This window comes from Peromyscus californicus, unplaced genomic scaffold, assembly GCF_007827085.1.
Source record: "Peromyscus californicus insignis strain IS unplaced genomic scaffold, ASM782708v3 Scaffold_20__1_contigs__length_68692818, whole genome shotgun sequence".
NCBI classification, from domain to species: domain Eukaryota; kingdom Metazoa; phylum Chordata; class Mammalia; order Rodentia; family Cricetidae; genus Peromyscus; species Peromyscus californicus.
Genome location: NW_026294503.1, coordinates 20,645,717 through 20,664,774, shown reverse-complemented (window position 1 = coordinate 20,664,774; position 19,058 = coordinate 20,645,717).

Sequence of the window (19,058 nt, the reverse complement as noted above, 5' to 3'; positions counted from 1 at the left end):
CTACTCTCCTGCTTCTGTGATCTTTCAGTTTTTACCCAAAAAAGAAAAAAAAAAAAAGAAAGCAAGGGGACACCTCAAAGTAATGCAGCATCTAAGAAGTAAAAATCTGGGACTTTCTGCCTAGCAGGGAAGCCTTTGAGTGAACTGAGGAAGGTGGACATCAACATGAAGAATGTCTTTAGAAAACCCTCAAAAAATGGCCAGAAGTTAAAATTACTTCAAATTCCCAATTAAAAAAAAAAGAATACCTATAATCTATTTTTTAATTATAAAAATATTTTTTATTGAAAAAATTTTCTTTCCTTTTACATACCAACCCTTGTTCCTCCTTCTTCCTCTTCTCTCACTCCCCCCACCTGCCCCCCATCCCCTCTTCCATCTAGTGACTGATGGAAGCAGATGCAGAGACCCACAGCCAAGCACTTGGCCAAGATCCTGGAGTTCAGTTGAAGAAAGGGAGGAAGGATTATAAGAGCAAGGGGGGTCAGAATCATGATGGAAAATCAGAGAGAGCTGATCTAAGCTAGTGAGAGCTCATGGACTCTGGATTGACAGCTGGGGAGCCTGAATGGGACTGAACTAGGCCCTCTAAATGTGAGTGAAAGTTTTGTGGATTGATGTGTTTGTGGGTCTCCTGGCAATGGGACCAAGACTTATCCTGGGTACAGAAACTGTTTTTTTTTTTAGAGCCCATTCCCTATGGTGCAATGCCTTACTCAGCCTTGATACAAGGAGGAGGGGCTAGGTCCAGCCCCAACTTGGTATGCCAGCCTGTGCTGACTACCTAAGGGGACCTGTAATCAATTAAGTGCACTTAGCATATTAAAATATCTTGTTATTGTGCCTTTAAGAATTTAACATTATAGACAATTTTCTGAAACTATCATTTTAATAAATCAAATATTTGGGTCTAAACATGATAGACAACTTTTGAAAAATAAAGTTGGTGGATGTTTCAGGGTCTTACTTGTAACTATAGTCATAAAGAATTAAGGGTAATTTATAGTGGAAGCTGATGACAGTCTTCTGAGACAATATGTGTGATGCTGCTCCATTTCTCCCACAAAGTTCTAAAGTGATTATCCTTATGCATTTTGGAGAACTTCTAAATATCAAGAGACCAAACTTATGTGGTGACTGACAGATACCAAAGGTGAGATGTTTTATCTTATCTCACACCACAGAGTAATATCCTTTTTGTTATTGAAAGCACCAGCAATGTTCAGGCTCTCATTGCAATGCCCATTTGCAATTTCCGTACCTATCACTCCAGAAATGAGACAGATGGCAAAGAATCCTCTGGATCTCACCTCCACAATGAACACCACTCTACACGCTAAATGGGATTTTGACCCAACTCATCCAAAAGTGATTATTGTTGAAAAGCACCTATTTACAAGACATATTGGTAGTCACCACAAATAACTAAAGATGCTGATTACTCCTGCTTTTCAATGTACTCTTTTGGAGTGGATCAGAAGCAGAAAGGGCTTTGATTTGATTGTATCAGCAGTTGACAGTTGTCCATACCCATTGAGTTACTCAAATGAGTGAGTTTGGTAAATATTTATCGTGTAGCTATTCTGTCAACACAGGTCCAAAAAGTCATCTCGTGGCCATTCAACATGTAATAATGGAGTGCTTTCCACATGCTAGGTACTGTATTGAGGGCAGGAATCTCAATGTAGCACAGCAGAGATATAGTCTTGGCTTTATTTCCAGTGGAAAGATGATAATAAACAAAAGCAGCAGCTTAGGATCAAGTCCATTTCCAGGGCTGGATATTTTCTCATCCAAACACATTTTCCTCTTTTCTTAACTGGACTCTGCATACAGGAGGCTGATCTCTAAGTTCAGCATAAGGGACTCCTTCCCCCTTTCCCTGCCACACTGTGCTACTAGCTGAGCACTAGGAAAAGATGGAAGGTAGGGGAATTGAGTGAGATCAAGTCTTCCCCAGGGAGGTTGTTACAGACTAACAGAGCCTCATGTTAGCCTCATGTACGCATTTCCTTTTAGGTAGTTCTGCCCAAACTGTTTCCAAACTCCAATATCTCTTTCATCCTTTAGCTCCTTCAAACTTGCTACAGTTTGAATTTTTTTGTTCATTTATTTTTCATGACAGTCTCATTACGTGGCTCTGGCTGTCCTGGAACTCACTATGTAGATCAGTCTGGCCTCAAACTCACAGAGATCCTCCTGCCTGTGCCTCATGAGAGCAGGGTTTAAAGGTGTGCACCAACACATCAGACTCGGTTTGAATCTTGACTGTCTCCCAAAGGCTTATGTGCTGTGGGATGGTCTGTATGTCAAATGTGTTGCTAATTGGTCAATAAATAAAACACTGATTGGCCAGTGGCTAGGCAGGAAGTATAGGCGGGACTAACAGAGAGGAGAATTGAGAGAACAGGAAGGCGGAAGGGAGACACTGCCAGCCGCCGCCATGACAAGAAGCATGTGAAGATGCCGGTAAGCCACGAGCCATGTGGCAAGGTATAGATTTATAGAAAAGGATTAATTTAAGCTATAAGAACAGTTAGCAAGAAGCCTGAGCCATTAGGCCAAACAGTTTAAACAATATAAGTCTCTGTGTTTACTTGGTTGGGTCTGAGTGGCTGTGGGCCTGGCGGGTGACAGACATTTGTCCTGACTATGGGCCAGGCAGGAAAACTCTAGCTAATCTTGTGTTCAGAACCTTTAGCTCTACCCTCTGACACTATTTTGAAGACCATGAAAGCTTTTAGAGGTAGCATCTGGAATGCAGAAATGGGTGTCCAAGAGCAAGCTTTGTAGGTTTTACCTGCTTCCTGCCTGAAATGATTTGAAGAGACTATTGGCTGCCTTATATGCCTGTCACCATAGACAGCGCCAATTCACTATGCCTTCCTTCCTGTGATGAAATTCCTGGAACTGTCAGCCCAAATAAACCTTCCCTTATTTAAGCTGTTTACAGGTTTGTTTGTTTGTTTTTGTCACAGCAATAGGGATAACAACAAAGAGGAGACCCTAGGATTATTTTGCTGTTATTAACCATTGTAGACTGTAATATTACAGTTTTCAAAACCATTTCTATGCTTTGGAAATGAAGAGAAACCCATTCACAGACTAAAGTTGAAACTCCACAAGGCCAGACTTAGTTCTTGTTAATTTCTGACCACAATACTGACATAATACTTTTCTTAAGGTAAGTATTTTAATAGTAAATGCATGTCTAAGTGTGTGGTGATTTGAATGAGAACAACCCCCCCATAGACTTACATGTTTAAATACTCAATGGAACTGTTTGGGAAGGCTTAGGAAGTATGGCCTTGTTGAAGGAGGTGTGTCACTAGGGGTGAGCTTTAAGGTTTGAAAAGCCCACACCATTCTCCTCAGTTAGTGCTCTCTCTCTCTCTCTCTCTCTCTCTCTCTCTCTCTCTCTCTCTCTCTCCTTCATGCTTAGCCACTGATGCTGTTGCGCGTTCTACTTTTATAGACATGGACTCACCCTATAAAACTGTAAGGCTCTTAGAATTGTTTCTTCTATAAGTTTCCTTGGTCATAGTCATTGCTTTGTCACAGTGGTAGTAAAGTAACTAAGACAAGGTAATCCTGAACTGTTGAAAATATCACAGAGAATTAACACAGAGGGTGAAGAAACAGCCACACTAAGAATAAATAAAGGACACAAGTGACAGTAACATTACCAAGTCTTTGAAAAGCCAGAAAACATTGCCTTCTCAGTTCACATCTCTGCGGTCAACATTCAGACGTTGGAGCTCCTGGAATATTTGAATCAACCACTTTAATTCTCATTTGATCATCTGCATAATAATAACGATAAAGTAACTAGCCAAAATTGTTTCATTTGCACTAAGTAACTGATATCAAAGATTCCTGAAGAAGGTCTATATACCAAAGATAGGTTAGTTAGGACAAGTAATATTTTTTGTGAGTGTATGTATGTATGCTTTGGACTTCAATTAAAGGGATATTGGTTGTGGTTGTCATTTTGCATGACTAAATGATACTCAGAAATCAGAAATATGTAATAAAATGCTTGGAAAGTAAATGAAAAAATTGGTCATTATAATATTGATCAGAATAATTTGAGACCTTGGTTAAAATAGAATGTATCCATATTTAAAAATCACATCTGGATATTTTCTTATACAGAGCCATTTCGTTTGCCCACTGCTATTCAGAAAATTCTTTTAGTAATCAAATTTATAATTTTACATCTGGACACAATTCTGGGCTTGGTAAATATGAACAGGTAGGGAAAATGTTTCTAATTCCATCTTATTTTCTAGACCATATTCTCTTACTTACGCTTACTGTAAATTAAGCATAAGCTTAAATTAACATTGGTAGTGTCTAAATCAGATTAATTCTTCTGAGTGTCAGTACCTAAATCAGTGAGCACATCCCAGATTTATGATTCAGGTCCCAGAAAATTGTGTAAGGCAAGAAAAGGAAAAGACTTGTTTCCCCCATGTGGAGTTGAAGCATGGGAGTGTGGGGACACAAGAAAAATTGTGTGGGGTCCAAACTCTGCAGATGAACTTAAAGCCTGCCTTGATGATCTGCAAACATGGATGTGCTCTTAGCTACTTTGAAGGACTATTGTTCAGGGCTGACTTGAGATCTATGCCTAGTGTTCATCATGGTTGTCACTTACATAGCAAAATTATCTTGAGAATTAATAAAGTTTTGAACTGAGGAAAACATCAAAGTTAGTCCACCATACTTAGGTTGAAAGGAAGATATGAGCTTGTATGCTTGAAGCCAAGTGCAAGGTGATGATAGTGGATGGGTATTAAAGATAAGAATATATAAAGAAGGGTTTCAACAGTATCCTGTGGGTCCAAGTGGGTACTGTGTTAGATTTCTTCTTCTCTGTGTGGGACATCTCTGGGCAACTGTTATTAAAATGAAATGGCATTTGACAAGGAACCAGGATCCAGGAATCCTTCTCTCTCTGGATACATCACAGTGGATTTTTAAAAAAGGCATAGCAAAGGGATAATCTGGGAAAAAAATCATGCTGTTCATTTCTAAAAGGTTTTCTACTAAATCCCTACAGGGTCATCACACTACATGATGCTATCAGAATGCTTTCAGCATGTACTATGCTCAGTAGGATGGCTGGTCTCCTTGGCCTCATTTCTCTAGATCTATATCCTAATCTCAATTCTCCATCTTAACACAGGATAATGAATACAACTGCCCCACAGGAAAGAAAGGGGAACATTTGTTTATTTATCCATGTGCTAAACTTTCAGTAATATGGTCTGAGTTTCTTGGACTTGGTTCTTGTAAGGCAATACATCCCTTTTGTTCAGTAGAAGGGTAAAGAGGAGCCCTGGACACCACATGCTATTTCTTCACAGTCATTCTCACAAATCCTGTCTGTCTCTTCATCGTTCCCTTTCCAAGTGGATATAAAGGGGGTTTCAATTCTCATTCAGTCCTTACTAGTTGTATCATTTTGATGCTATTTTTCTATTATCCATGAGTAGTCATTTGTTTAACTGGAATCGGTGACCTCACTTCAGAGTAATTTAGGGGAGGAAATAAATGATTATAGAAGAAATACCTGAAAATTGGCTAGTCTTCACATAGTCTTGATTCTCTCACAAAACTCATTTCAGGTATACTTGTTTCTTTTTCTTTCCACTGGTCACCTTGATATTAAGTAAACTTTGATACAAACAAAAAAACAGGGGTCTAACAGATTAAAGAGAAAGGTTAAAATATCAATGGTAAGATGCCAGTATCTGTCCTGGTATATGAGTATTTCTTTGTCTGCCAGGAGTCCTGACTTCCTTCTTGTAGAAACAGGTTCTAGAACCCCACTCTCACTTTCTAGAAAATGGTTATTTTTCCATATGCAATACATTAAGAATGTGATCAAAGAAATCTAAAGTAACATTACTGCCTGACCTTAGGTGATTAGAAAGGAGTACTTCATTCAACCTGGCCATAGTAAGAATCATGTCATGGTGTCATGGGATTTCAGTTCAAAGAAAGAGACAACAGAGGTCAGTCATATTCTGATGATGATACAGAATGATTGAAGAGACCACTTTGTGGGAAAATCTTTTGTAAGAAAATGAATTCAACATATGGAGAAGACATGCAATGCATTTAGAATACAATATGGTTTTCTCCTCTGGTTGGATACTGGCTGGCATTTGCTCTTTCTGTTGTTATAAGTATTCCAATCAATTTATAGTTTTTTTTCCTTTGTCTCACTTAGTTTATATTCAGCTTTCTGTTACTTTCAACTAGAAAGAAGGTTGTTCAGGAAACACCTTTTTAAAAAGAAAAGATTCCACAAACATGGCAAAAAGGAGGTGTTTGAATCTGTCTAGAGAGGACTCTAAGTTGGAACTGACCCAGGTGTAGATATTGTCCTTGCATGGCTGTATTTAGAACTCAAATTAAGGGCAATAGAGAAGGTGGGAATGAGGAGAATGCCCAAATGAAACTGTTGACCATTGAATGACAGTCAGAGTCAGCATCGAAAATATCAAACACTGCCAGACATACTGGCACACACCTTTATTACCAGCACTCAGGAGGTAGAGGCGGGAGGATTTCCATGAGTTTGAAGCCAGCCTGGTCTATATAGTGAGTTCGGGACAGCCAGGGGCTAGCTACATAAAGAACCTGTCTTGAAAAAGTCAAACAAACAAACAAACCAAAACACAAACATGAACAAAACTAGTCAAGCCAGTACATCTTCAATGGGAAGTAGATTCAACTTAGTAACTGAATAGCTAAGACAGAAGGGGTAATTATGAGGCGGACTCCATTACACAGATGGAGATTTTCTGGTATTAATGCTCTATAGAGTCTAGAAGTAAATGAGTGGGTGATCATTACTCTATCTGCAGAAAGGAATGTTGATAAGCTGGGTAATACAAGAATGGATTTTGCTACTCAAGACAATGTCTATTCAAACAATAGTGTCTTAATTCTACATTTATGGCATCTCTTGGTCCAATGTAGATAATTCATGCTCATAGATGAAGCTCCTAGCTTAAAAAGAAGCCTGGCTAAGCTAAATTCCTATTTTAAGAACACTGGTCATGTGAAATTTCAAATTTATAGACTCTTTTAACACTGAAGGGTTTCTTCATTCTACAAACTATGGACTGCATTTATCACAGAATTTCTTTAATCAAAAGTGCCCTCCTTCCACTACAGCTAAACACGTCAATTTGTATGTAGCATTTCAGAAAATAACTTGTATGAAGAAAGACAAACCAAGAAGTGCAAATAAGTTTCCAAAGGCATCTATAATCTTGTGAAGTTCAGCATGCTGTTCATGATATATAAGAATTCAAGGGTTGGATACAAGCCTATCTCATCTCGGAGCTATAATATTTATTTTACTATTTTGTCAGTTGTCAGATGTTCTCTGTTTACTCATACTTACAATCAAAAGGTTGTGAGCTCTTTAGGTATGGCGTTAGCATGCACCACTTGAGGTCATGAATTCACTAACACTATAGCAAGGATAAGTACATGGAAAAGAATGATCATCATGTCTTGGATCAGAAAGATCCTTTAGAATAGAAATCACTTTCCCACTTCTTACTGTATACAAACCTTATTACAATCCTGTGAAACAGGTATCAGTAGAGTATTTTTTTAAGGTTTATCCAGTTTTGATAGGGACATTAAATAACTTGCCCAAGGTCCTATGGGAGGACTACATCAGGAACCCAGGGTCTGTACACCATTCTTGTGAATGTTTTCCTTCCCAATATGCTACAGGTGCTACACAGCAGAACATCTTGTCTGTCCTTGAGTGAATTGTCTGAGATATCTCATAAATGACAGTAACAAATCTTCTTCATGAAGGCACTTTCTGGCTTTCCAAGCATGATGTTGCATAAGTGGCCTTGGGCTGAACTTCTTGAGAATTGTTTAAAAATCAAAGCCCAGAATATAATTGCCAGTTTCTCAATTAATTGGCCTAAAACTTTTCTTGAACCTTCTCCTGCTGTCAGGTAAATGACAGACATCCCTTAATGACTACTTGGTAAATGAGCTACTCCTGTTTGCTCAACCTATCTAGCAAAATTTATTTATTTTACAGCCAGCTGAAATATATATATATATATATATATATATATATATATATATATATATATATATATATATATATGTAGTAGAAGCTTTGGGTTTCATTTTGCATGAATAAATCAGAAAGGACATTTAAAATATTTAGCCAATATTTAAGTGTTTGGTATTTTATTTCATTTTTAGAGATCATCATTATATAATATATGAAATATACACTTATTATTTTTATAATTGTATGTTTGCTTTGTTGAGAAAATCCTGAGCTGAAAATCTACTAGAGACAAAAGATAGTCATACAATACAATGAAATACTTTTTGTTCAATTTTGGATAATTTGGGAAAAAATAAAATGCATTCAACCTTGTCAGAAATACAATCTTCTGCATTACTCAACACTGGAGAAAGTTAGAATGGTCTCTGAATTTTGTAAAGGAACAAAATGGAAAACCAGTAAAATATATGATTAGCTATCTAGTTTGTTTAATAAATAACTAGACAAAAGCAGTTATTTTTAGCCATTCAATTTCAATATACTGACTCATCCTTCTCAACTGGGAAGTTTTAGTTATGCATGAGAACTGCTTGAATGAGGAAATGGTTGGTATTAACATTTTCTCTATATGGTTTTATATGCATATTTATAAACCCCAAATAATAATAAAATGAAGCATTCATACCAAAGAATGTTGAAGGGCAATATTCAGCAGCCACCAATATCTAAGATTTATGATAATATAACCATGATGATTTTAGTGGTGTTTAGAGAATTCTTTAATGGATGTGTTTCATCTTCAGCTAACTCAAATCTACGAGGAGATAAAGAAAGGCTTGTCTGAATAGTCCTGTTTTTTTTTTTTTTTTTTTTTTTTTTTTGGTTTTTGGTTTTTCGAGACAGGGTTTCTCTGTGTAGCTTTGCGCCTTTTCCTGGAACTCACTTGGTAGCCCAGGCTGGCCTTGAACTCACAGAGATCCACCTGGCTCTGCCTCCCGAGTGCTGGGATTAAAGGCATGCGCCACCACCTGTTTTAATAGCTGCTCCCAACATACACTCACTGTGTGCAGGGTTGTTTGCTTGGGCATATCAGTTCAGTCTATATGAGCACACCTTTGACTTATTCCTTCATTTTAGAGTTGTTTACATGAGTAATTGAACAGCAAGAATGTTGGACTTTGGAAAGTCCTCTCATAATAGCTGTTGGTTTTGCTTCATTTGCCGTGGTGAAATGGGCAATCAACTTTCCAAATACACTTCATATTTTCAGCATAATAACCTTTATACCTAACCTCATCTTAATGTATGAAAGCCTGTCACCTATCAAAGCAGACACTCTCTCTAGTCACAGAATGATATCAATAAAACAGTATAGCTATGCGTGTTCAGTGTACACAGGTTGTTAGAAAAAATTTTTTCCCTGCAGACATTGGACCCATCTTCATGGCCTTGAGGTAGCTGTTTCTCAATGGAAACCATTCAGTTTGGGCACTTTATCTTAGAATGAGATTTGTGTGGGTTGGACTCTAAATGTTAATGAAGTTGCCTAGCGACCACATTTCAGCAGAGGAGAAACTGAGAATTTTGACAACATTTAGCTGCATAGAAAGTTTACCAGGCATCTGTTGACAAGTAGGTGGTAGGGAATTTGCAATTTTCATCTGTGTGTCTTCTTAGAATGGGGCTGACTGGTGTGAATGCTTACAAGCATGGTCCTTTCCAACTACTCTCAATTCATACCAGTATTCAGTAGCCTTCTGTCTAAAATGTGGATCAGGAGTTCATCTGAAAAGTCAAAGAACAAATATTTTTGAAGTTTTATGATGTGCAAGGACAATGCAGGGGATTATGATATGAAAATATGTAAACCATGATTCCATAGAATAGGGACAGCAAGGGCAACTTCATCAGGGAGAGGCTCACTAACCTGAGGCACAGCAAAAGAAAGTCCCTTAAAGACAGGTACCTCAAGAAGTAGAGCAGAGTGTGCTGAAAGATCTCAAGGAAATCCAAGGTTGAGAGGACAATGGCATGGGAGGAGTGAACCGTAACACTGGGTCATTCCTTACAAGGTCTTAAATAGTGTTTGGACTTTGTCCTAAAGAAAAGAAATTGGAAATTATTAGAAGCCATGACTACAAAGAGAGAAAATCATTGGTGGCTCAAAGAGGCACCATTAGCTGCAGCAGCTTATTTAGAAGAATTTTGTATTTTTATTGTACTGCTACCCAAAGAAGATGATGAAGACACAGAGTAGGTCAGTGCCAACAGGATGGGAAGGAAGACTGAATCAAGAGACATTTCAGGGGCACAACCGAACAGACTGGGTGCCTTGTCTTTGGGAGACCATGAAAGGCAGACATGGAGGGAGAGGGAATAAAAGGCATATGAGAAAAACAAGAGGAGCAAGCATTCTGTTTCATTTATTTTTTGTCTATCTATCTATCTATCTATCTATCTATCTATCTATCTATCTATCTATCTATCTATCTATCATCTATGTGTGCCACGGCACACACGTGAGGGGCAGAGCACAACTTTGTGTTTTTTAAATTTTTTTTTCTCAAGACAGGGTTTCTCTGTGTAGCACTGGCTGTCCTGGAACTTGCTATGCAGACCAGGCTCATCTTGAACTCAGAAATTCTCCTGCCTTTACTGCCCGAGTGCTGGAATTAAAGGTATGCACCACCATGCCCAGCAATTTTGTACATTTTGGTTCTACCTTTCCACCACATGGGTCAGTCCAGCAACAGCCTGTGCTTGTTGAGCCATCTCTACAGAGAAAGCATTCTTTAGGAACACCAACTCCCAGGAGTTGTTGTTTGAGACGTTTAAACAGACACACCATTGTATCTACAGGATATAGACTCAGACTTAGGAGTGGTCTACAGATATATAAAAACAGAGACAATGAGAGTCATTGCTTGGAAGGGAAGTTGGTGTGAATACTGTCCTGAGCCCCCAAGGAATTCTGAGGATCAGTTGAAATTTGGATGCATCAGATTCCATAATGAAGACTTATTTGAGTAGAGAGAGTCAAGAGAAAAATCAAAAGCCAAGAATTCCAAATGAAATTCATATTTCAAGGAAAAAAAGAATCCCCCAGTTGAATGAGGCCAGGAGATAGAATGGGAGAGAGCTGACAATACACTGTAGTAGGGTTGGCTCTAGAAAGTAGCCTTTTTATCAGTAGTTACAGTTTAATGACTTGGCAATAGCAATGTCCATAAAGTGCCTGGAGCAGGCATGTGAGAAGTGAGAAATTGGGAGGGGGTAAATGAGATAACTACGAAATTTGGCTGTGGAGAGAGATACTATGTTTGTATTTATTTCATATTTGAATGTATGTGTGCATGTGTGTCTAAAGAAGTAAGAAAGAAAGATTATCAAAATGATGAAAAGTACAACATATTGAGTTAGAATCAAGTTTTTATAAAGTTTTCTTTCTTTTTTTTCCTTTTTTTTTGTTTTTTTGAGACAGTGATTTTCTGTGTAGCCTCACTCTGTAGACCAGGCTGGCCTTGAAGTCACAGAGATTTGCCTACCTCTGTCTTCCAAGTGCTGGGATTAAAGGCATGCACCACCACCACCCAGCTATTTATGCAGCTTTTGATACTGAGAATAATTCATCTGATGATTTCTCAGTTTGTCTTTTTCCCCTGAATTTGGGTGTGGAGGGTCCCTTCAAGTCTTCTGATGAGAAGAAGATAAGATGAGCCATCAGAGGTTTGAGATAAGGAATTTTTGTAAGGAGAGTGCCGGAGTCCATTTACATTGCTAGAACAAAGTATCCAAGACTTGATCATTTGTAAAGTATAGAAATTTATTATTTTTTTTCAGAGTTCTGGAGGCTGTGAACATAAGACGAAGTGTCCAGCATCCAGTGTTGGTGAGGGTCTTCTTGCTTTGTCTCCATCTAGTGGAAGGCACAAAGACTCACTCAATAAGTGCTTAGAAGCTTCTGTAATGAGGGCACTTCCCACTTAGGAGGGCATTGTCTTCATGGGCTAGTCACCTCCAAAAGGTCCCACTATCACACCAGAAATGAGATCTCAACCTGTGACTCTGAGAAACAAGTTCAGGCCATAGCAGAGGTGATGAGTATGACTAGGGACATAGAGCTGTACTTCGAATCTGTACTTATTAGGGATACTAAACACAGACTCTTAGCAATACTAATTTGCTCATTCAGGGGAATCTACCAACAGTAATCACTGACCTGAAGCCACCACAGAGATGGGCTGCTACAGTTTTTGATGTTGGTTGGCTATGTTGCTACAGGGGAAAAATGAGAAGAATGAAGAGCAAAGAGATTTTTGGCTATTAATCAAAATTATTGGTGGGACTAAAGGGCTGGAACCTAACCTTGGCAAAACTTCCTTGGGTTTTTTTTTTTGTAGCTGTAAAGGATCAAATCCATTCAGCGAGCCATGATGAGAAGACATCTCATTTAGAGAAATATCAACTGCCACTTACTGTTTTACTTTGAATATCTTATATAGCTCTTGTTTCATTTTGCAATAGCTTCTTCAAATAAACTGCTGGCATACACCACAGTTGTTGATTTTGGAGAAAAAAAGGTACCACACCTTTATATATTTTCCCATGTTCTCTTTTCTTTGTTTGCTAACTTTAAACTCTCCTGTGGCAGGATTCTGCTGTTTCTCATGATAAGGAGAGGATTGTTCCGTACACAGATTCTTGCTGAGAATATCTACCATTCGGTCCTCATGAAAAAAGTCTTGTAAACAAAATTTATGACCCTGTACATGTGTCTCCCTGTGTACTAATCGACTAGGACAATCAATGCTTTGCTCAAATGCTCAACTCTTCAAAAAAAAAAATATCTAAAGTCATACTATAATCAGACACCAGTTTCAAGCAAGTGTGAAGTTAGAAGCAGTGGTTCTATATTCTCTAAAGCTTGAGCCTGTTTCCTATCATGACATCCATGTTCTCTGTCATGGACAACCTCTGATTTATATTGGCTCTGTCTGCTTCACAGACAGTTTAAGACACAATGGTGTATCTATGTCTATAATGCTCCAACGTCTGTTCACTGCTATTATTTAATTTCATTTTCTGCATATGAAAATTAGATTAGGATGGAAAAGACCCCCTTTCCCTCCTCCATCTAATATTAGTCATTAATTTTCTCACTTTAAATTATCTATATACAGGAGCATAAGGGAGAAGAAGGTAGGTTGTATAGGGGAGATTATGACCAAGTATATCATATTTTGTATTTTAGGAAGTTTTAGCTTATGGTAATTCTACCAATAGTTGGTAAAATTATTTTAAGTCTGATACGCTCATGATATATACATCTATCTATCTATCTATCTATCTATCTATCTATCTATCTATCTATCTATCTATCTATCTGAGACAGGTATCTAGTAGCTCAGGTTGGCCTTAGCCTTGCTCTGTAGCTGAGGGTGACCTTGAACTTCTGATCCGCTTGCCTTCACTGCCCTGGCCTGCACCACCACATCCAGTTTATGTGATTCTGGGGATCGAACCCAGGGCCTTGTGTACACTAAGCAAGTAGTCTACCAATTGAGCTATATTCCTAGCCATGAAAATGCATTATATTTCAGTGCAATATCTGTATCAGAATATTTACTTATCTTGCTAATATAAATATAATATATTCTAATAGAAAATGCACAGATTTTCATTGCTGGCCAATGTAAGTGTAATTATAATATGACCTAGAGAAGAGGAAGTATCCTGATATACAAGGGGGAGGGACACAACTAGGATATAGTATTCATCCCCCCATTCTGTCCCCCTCACAATATTGTTTATTGAGTCTTCAAGATCCCTCTTATATAGTCCATATTATTGAGTACTTTCAAGTATAGGAAGTACATACATAAAAGCTGAAGTAGGAGATGCCCAGCGAAGTGATGCTGAAGAAACGGTAAAATTAGAAAATCCCAACTGTGTAATTCCCAGTCAGGCAGAAGAGTCCTTCGAGGGTGATATTTGGCTTATCTCCACTCCCCAGAGCATGTGCTACTGCACCCCCAGGGCTGACAGGAAGCTGGGTCCTAGAGCAGATAGATGACAGATGCGGTTCAGCTCTGAAACCATCACCTCTTAGAGGTGCGATCACAGGTAATCTCTCTGTCAGTTTTCTCCTCTGTGAAATGGTGCTGTTAATGGTTTCTGTCTCTAATGAAGAGCTATGTGGTGCAGGACATAGCCGGTTTATCTTTTCATTCCAATTTATAGATGCTTCTTATGCAACGTACTCATTTAACACCCACTTTGTTGTAGAAATGTCTCTCGGGACTGAAAACAGACATGCATGCAGGACACATATCCTCTGGCTTCATGGAGTTATGCTCCTAGGTAAGAACAAGCCAAAACAGTACAAAAGCAGAATATGGTAAGTTGCAATAAAGGTCAAAAAGAAACTGCACAATTCGGGTACCTTGCGGAGGCCCACAGAGGTTTCTTAGAGAGATCTGAGCGTGCTTTACCCAGCAGGGCTGCATTAGAGGTTAGCTTGACCACGTGTGTGGTTGCCAGGTGATTGAAAGGGTCTATACTTGGCAGTGCTAGGGTGAGGTCTTTTGTTCCATCCCTTGGCATTCCTATAAAAAGGCCCTTTAGAAGAGACAGAAGGGGCCAGTGGATAAAGATCCAGGCCCCCCCGAGGCTATCCTGTGTTTCTGTTTCTCTCCCCTCTATCCGTCTATCTAATATCTCTTATCCCTCACCTTCAAGAGTACACTGTCATAAAATGTGGGAGCCAGTCTCTCAGCTGGGCTCCCACAGTACAGTAATCAGGTGAGAAGTTCATGAAAAGATGGTATGTAAATGATGTAAAAAATGTAAAAGGTACTGGGCGCAGTGGCACACGCCTTTAATTCCAGAACTCGGGAGGCAGATTCAGGTGCATCTCTGTGCGTTTCGGGGCAGCCTAGTCTACAGAGTGAGTTCCAGGATAGCCAAGGCTACACAAAGAAACTCTGTCTTGAAAAACCAAAAAAAAAAAAAAAAAAAAAAAAAAAAAAAAAGAAAAGAAAAGAAAAGAAAAAAAGGAAAAGGAAAAGGAGCTTACAGTTCAATAGCTCAGTTGGTAGAGTATTTACCAGAACCATATGTGTTAAGAGTGATGGTGTATGTTCATAATTTCAGCTCTCAGGAGATAGAGACAGAAGAGTCAGAAGTTCAAGGTCATCCTCAGATGCATAGTGATTTCGACACCCTGTATCAAAAAAACTTTAAAAGGGTGAAACTTTTTTAAAGTTGCACATTTACTTTAATTTTTAATACATGGTAAAATTATGTATATAGCAAATACTTGTTTTAAAGGATTTATTTACGCCTTGTTATTAGTAAATGTTGGATTTATAAACCTATGTTATATTCCTATATACCGGGGGTCACATAAAACTTTTTAAGGTAAAGTGGAAAATAAATAATTAATTATAAAGTGGATCTTAAAATTTTTTTAAAAATCTTTTGAGGTTATAATATAATTACATCATTTTCCCCCTTCCCTTACCTCCCTGGCAAGGGAGAAACTTTGATGGGAGAGGAACATTTGTGTAAAGCCCTGGGAAAAGCGTTGTCTTGTCCTTGTTGTCTATGAAATTCAAGCCAGCACTATGAAGGCAGGAAGTGACCCTGCACGGATGATCAGATCAAGAAAGCACTTCAGACCCGGCTTAGAGATGGCTGGGTTTGTTCCACGTGTAATGGGAAATCAGCATCGGGCTCGGAAACAGAATAAAAATAGGTAACTGATCCCAATGTGCCTTTTTAGAATACTTTATTATATATAGTGTGTGAATTCAGACTGGACAAGAGCTGAGGGTAACAAGTCAGCAAACTGTGATTCCAGGAAAAAGGACAGTGATAATTGGTTTTGGGGACAGAGAGAGAGGAGAGGGGAGGGAAGAAGGGAGGGAGGGAGGGAAGGAGGGAGGAAGAGAACATGAATATAACATGACATGGAGGTGAAGCATAACCATGACAAATGAAGAGGAATTGATGGCAATATGTGTGAAAGAATAGAAAAAGGAATATAGGAACCATGACTGAGTCAGACATCTGGACTGCTAGTAACGTAAATGAGGAGAGAGGGCAGATGTGTGAAAAAGTGAAATGGATGCACTTTTTCTTAGAACATGTCAAATTTGAAATGCCTGTGAGAAAAATCAAGATACTGTACTCTAAAAAGAGGCCAAGTTGATGTTCTTACTTACAGTCATCTTAATAAAATTAGCAGATGGAATTGTTTTGGTTGGAGTATCTTTGATAATTCTTCATGGGTCATCATCAGTTACTATTCAAATACTCGAAGATTCTCTTTTAGCTATGTATTTCATCACAAATTCAGTGCTGTGCTTGGATTGAGCTAATGCATTTGTATCAGGTTCCAAATTGCCTCCACAGCAGCCAAATTGATCAAGTCAATGGTATTTAATGCTTTTGTTTGGCATCCTTAACATCTAATCTAAATCCTTATAAAATAGATATGAGCTCACAGTGTGGCTTAAAAATGGAGATGCAAGACCTAATGTGAAATCATTCAAAGTTGTAATTCCCTCAGTGACTATAAGTTGCTTGTGTTCAGCTGATACTCTTAGGGTGATTAGAATAAATCTAATGTGGTCACAGCAAGGCCATGGTGACTGTTGAGGGATTGTTCCTGAGAATACCATGATTTGAAGGTTGTCATTTGTATTTTATAAGGTATTAGCTTTTTTCTTGCTTTTTCAAATCAAGTGATAAATAAAAGGAAAATGTACTATTTAGCTATGTGGATTCACTTTGTGCATTGGCAAATTACCAGTAACTGTTCTGTCAAAAGACTCAGTTCTTGGTTTGAGAAAAGATTCCTTCACAGTTAATACTGATGATTCCTAACAGAGTGTCAACTACATGAGAAACCCACTAAGTATATTTAAAATTAAACTTACAGGGATTCTGGCCATGTGAAAGGAGGGTGAACATCTGTTCCAGATTGTATAGGACTGAGGGTGATTTGGGGAATGACAAATTTGAACTTAAACTAGCATGGCTTTGGCCAAAAGTGGATACAATTTTTCCTTCCCTAAAAGGAGTCTGATTTATCTACAGTCTTTAAGTGGGGGGAGTTATTGTTTTGAATGTGTTAAAGTTCATAAATCTCCCTAAAAGTCACTTAATTGAACTGGGTGAGGTGCCACATGCCTATAATTCCAAGACTAGTGAGGCCACGGCAGGGGGATGATGAGTCCAAAGTCAGCCTGTGTTACATAGTGAGTCTCTAGAAAAAAATCAGTTAAAATCGAATATGCAGCTGCAGAGATGGTTCAGCAGTTAAGAACCCGTATTAGTCAAGGTTCTCTAGAGGTACAGAATTTAGAGAATTAATATACATACACATACACATATACACACACATATGCATGTGTGTGTGTGTGTGTGTGTGTGTGTGTGTGTGTGTAACACGAATTGCTAAATGGTCTCATTAATAAAAAAAAAAAACACCTAGAGCCAGATATTGGGGTGAGCTGAAAGATCAGAGGAACAGAACAAGCCAGAACAAGTCAGTCAAAAGTTCTTTTTGTTTGTTTGTTTTTGTTTTTGTTATTTAATTTTTTTAATTTTTTCAATTTCATTTTTCTTTATCAAGAAATTTTCTACTCACTCTACATACCACCCACAGATCCCCTCTCCTCCCTCCTCCTACCCTCCAGGCCTCCCTCCCAAGCCACCCCACATCCCCACATCCCCAAAACCAAGGTCTTCTATGGGGAGTCAGGGGCACACTAAGCCTAGGCAGGTCCAAGCCCCTCCCCAATGCACCAACAGCCACAAATTCTTACTGCTAGGAAATCCTCAGCCAAAGAGAGCTACTTCCTGTATACTCATGTTTTATATACCTTTCTGTGCCCTGCCATCTTACTTCCTCTCTCTGCCCAGGTCTATCATTTCCTGTCTGTCTGTACAGACCTCCAGACCTCCATGGTTAACTAATGCTGGGATTAAAGGTGTGTGCCATCATGCCTGGCTCTGTTCCCAGTGTGACCTTGAACTCACAGAGATCTGGATGAATCTCTGCCTCCCGAATGCTAGGATTAAAGGTGTGTGCTACCACCGCCTGACCTCTATGTTTAATATGGTGGCTGGCTTTGTCCTCTGATCCCCAGACAAGCTTTATTTGTTAGAGCACAAATAAAATATCACCGTGTGTGTGTGTGTGTGTGTGTGTGTGTGTGTGTGTGTGTGTGTGATTTATTAGAATGGCTTATAGGCTGTGATCCATCAAGTCCAACAATAACTGTCTGCCTGTGGGAGGTCCAAGAATCCAGTAGTTGTTCAGTCCATGAGGCTGGATGTTTCAGTTGATCTTCAGTATACACGGAAATCCCAAAGGAGTGGGCTCTGGTGCCAGTGAAGGAATGGACTTGCTAGCAAGAGCTAGAGCAAGCAGGCAAAGAAAGAGCAAGCCTCCTTCTTCAATGTGCTTTATATAGGCTGCCAGCAGAAGGTCAGATTAAAGGTATATCTTCCCACCTCAAAGATCTGGATTAGAAGTGAGTCTTCCCACTTCAAATGGTTTAATTAAGAAAAAAATACCTCACAGGTGTGCCCGGCCATTTGGGTTTTAGTTAATTGCAGATGTAGTCACACTGACAACCAAGAATAGCCATCACAGAACTTATACTGCTCTTGCAGAGGACCCGAGTTCAGGTCCTCGGATTCACACTGTGAGGCTCATAGAGCCTGTCACTCCATCTCCAGGGCATCTGGTGTCCTCTTCTGACCTTTATACGCACTACACTCATGTGCACATATCCCTATCACCACCAAATAAAGAAAATTAAAAATAAATGAATATATAAATAAATTAATTAAAACCCTAATAATTGATTATGTCCATGCAGAAGTCAAAGGCAGGATGGTAGCACACTGGAGCCCAGCCAGCCTTGGTAACAGATCATGATCATGTCTCAATAATGAGAGGTAACTAAACAAA